The sequence below is a fragment of the Apium graveolens genome, chromosome 9 (genome assembly GCF_009905375.1).
Source record: "Apium graveolens cultivar Ventura chromosome 9, ASM990537v1, whole genome shotgun sequence".
NCBI classification, from domain to species: domain Eukaryota; kingdom Viridiplantae; phylum Streptophyta; class Magnoliopsida; order Apiales; family Apiaceae; genus Apium; species Apium graveolens.
This window is the reverse complement of record NC_133655.1, coordinates 30,527,721-30,530,833: the sequence shown is the minus strand read 5'-3', so window position 1 is coordinate 30,530,833 and position 3,113 is coordinate 30,527,721.

The window sequence follows — 3,113 nt, the reverse complement described above, 5'->3', positions numbered from 1 at the left end:
AAAAGATATTTGATTGATATATTTTAGGAAGCAGAATTATATTCCATATCAATTAGCGATTATCTTGTAACTGTGTAGTATATAAACACAGACATAGGATTTACACTATAAGTGTTATCATATTCGAGAAGATTATTCGTAGTAACCCTAGCAGCTCTCGTGATATTTGTTCATCACTGAGAGGTAACAGTTCCATACTGTAACAGAGTTTATTGTTTCAATAAAGTTTGTTTTCTGTTACTTGAGATATTAAAGTTCGATTTGATTGTACTTTACACTGTATTAACCCCCTCTACAGTGTGTGTGACCTAACACATTGTTCTATCTCAACCATAGAAAGGACTTACTTTTGGTGCAGATATATGTTGATGATATCATTTTTGGTTCTACAAATGACAGACTTTGTAAGAAGTTTGCCAAGCTAATGCAGTCAAGATATCAAATGAGTATGATGGGAGAACTTAGCTATTTTCTGGGCCTTCAAGTCAAGCAGAATGAAGAAGGAACTTTTATTTGTCAATCTAAGCAGAAGTCAATTTCCACATCAACTGCAGAAGCAGAATACATTGTTGCAGGAAGTTGTTGTGCACAGATTCTTTGGATGAAGAATCAGTTACTGGATTATGGGTTAGACTTTTCTAAAATCCCTATTTACTGTGATAATTAAAGTGCTATTGCTATGACAGGTAATCCAGTTCAACATTCAATGACAAAGCACATCAGCATTAAGTACCACTTCATAAGGGAACATGTGGATGAAGGTACAGTGGAATTGCATTTTATTCCAACAGATAAACAACTAGCAGATATCTTCACAAAACCACTATGTGAAGCTACTTTTACAAGATTGGTAAATGAACGTGGAATGGTTTCAGGTTCTTTCTCTAAATCTGCTTAGTTTTTGTTCTGATACATCAGAATTTATGATCAGTATTTACAGATATTACTATCTTTGTGTATTCTGTGCTTAAATTAAAATTTTCTAAGTGCTGATTGTTGTCTGGTGTGAATTTCTAAACTCTGATAGTGATATGAATGTTTCTGTGACTATTCAATCCAATGAGGATAACTGTGCTAGATGCTGACCTAGTAGTCTTTAACATACTAAAGATCCCATGTTTGAAGTAATTGTTTATGTGGAAATCTTTTGACACAAGCAAATTCCGATATTGAGCTTAGTTAAAGTTTACTTTGTGTATCTTATTACTAAGTCAAAAACTAGAATAGTGCTTCTTATCTGTTAAGTTTTGATGTTAGTAAATCTGATGGATGTACTAAGTGTTGATAAGCCTCACTTATTAAAAGAAAAAAAGAAAAGAAAAGAAATAGATATTAGGTACCCCTTTGAGATCTAGAGTAAAAATGTAGAAGGGAAGACCCAAGTTTATTGCTGGTATTAAGTAATATGCATTAGAAAAGCAACATAAAATTTTCTTGTTGACTTTTCACATTCTCTGATTACTGGAGAAATACTCTGATAACAGCATAAATTCTGATAAGCAGTCGTGACTCACTTATACTGAGAAGCCACTGTAAAAAGGAATTTTAAAACATGCATAAAATGAGCACAAAACAGTTGAGGTGGACTCATGCATGAACTCATTCTATAGTGGACTCCAGAATAATGACAGATTTTGAGCAAAGTTCTTAGTTATGCCTTATTTTTAAGATGTACTGAAGTGAATCAGACTTTACTCTTTGTCTGATATTTAGCTTATTGCACACACATACACTCCATATGAATGATGAAAATTACTGTGGTGATAAATGTTGTTTTAGATGAACAGTTTAAGTGTCAGTTGTTAAATTCTGAGGACAAGTTCTGATGGAAGTTCTGATGATTAAGTTCTATGGAACCCATATCAGTATTTGTCTGAAGAATTACAGGAATAAACATTCACTTTTCGAGTAAAGTAGCCATATTCTGATGACTTTTAAATTCTGTTAATAATCAAGTTCTGATGCTGACGTGGAAGTATTTATTTACTTGGTTTATTTTTTGTCATTACTTGAACGGACATATTTTTACATAATATTGGTTTATGTGAGATAAATCAGTCATAATCATTATGGGTTAGTGGTTAATGTGTATGTCCTGAAAAACTGCATGTGCACGGTAATTATTGCTTATTTTACATGCCCATTAACTCTTGCTCTAACCGTTTATTGACTATTCACATGGTGCCGGGTGTAAAGTGTATCACATGCTTCAAAAATACAACGGTTGAGTGGAGAAAGTATATATATGAGAGATAAAAGATTTTCTCATCTTTTACTTACTTTTCTATTCTAAATCTCTCTCTCTCTCTCTCTCTCTCTTATATTCTGAAGTTGTTTTTCTCTCAGGAATTTTCACAAACACTTTGCAAACATTCTCTTACTCACTTAATTTCTTACAGAGATGGCATCAAAAGACGTAATTTTCGATGGGGCTAAGTTTGTTCCTAATAACTTCTCCACTATTATTAGCAAGGCTGAAGCCCCATCAGAACTTCACTTCATTCAGGACTTTCTTACTAGTTCTGATATTGGATACGCTTTGACCCAACCTGATGCCGTCTCTGGTACCCAAGTGCTGAAATTGATATTCATAACTTGATTGTGCCTGAGGTTCTGTACTTGGAAGCTCCAGCAACTCAACTCACTCCACCAACAACACCAATTCAAGATGCTGATTTTAATGAAGATGTTCCAACTACACCAATTAAGAATCTGGATGATGAAAATCAGACTTTAGGTGGGCATCAAGATTTGGCTGTTGATCAGAACTTAGCTGCAGATCAGAATTTAGAGGATGATGTTGAAACCTCGATTGCCTCACATACTGTTATTCTATCAGAGGATGCTGATACTGTTGGATCTATAAGTTCTGATGCTGATAATGCTGAAACTACTGGTGAAGCTGTTACTAATCTAGATGCTGATGCAGCTGGTCCATCAAGACATGCACCTCAACATACAGTTAATAACGCTGATTTAGTCAAGAAGTTTGTTAGAGGGGAAGCACCAGTACCTTGGAGTGAAACTCCTAGAGGAAAGGAGTGGACTAAGGAATGGAAGACAGTTAGTTTTGTTCCTTCGGAAAAGATTCTTGTTGAGCATCTGGAAAAAGC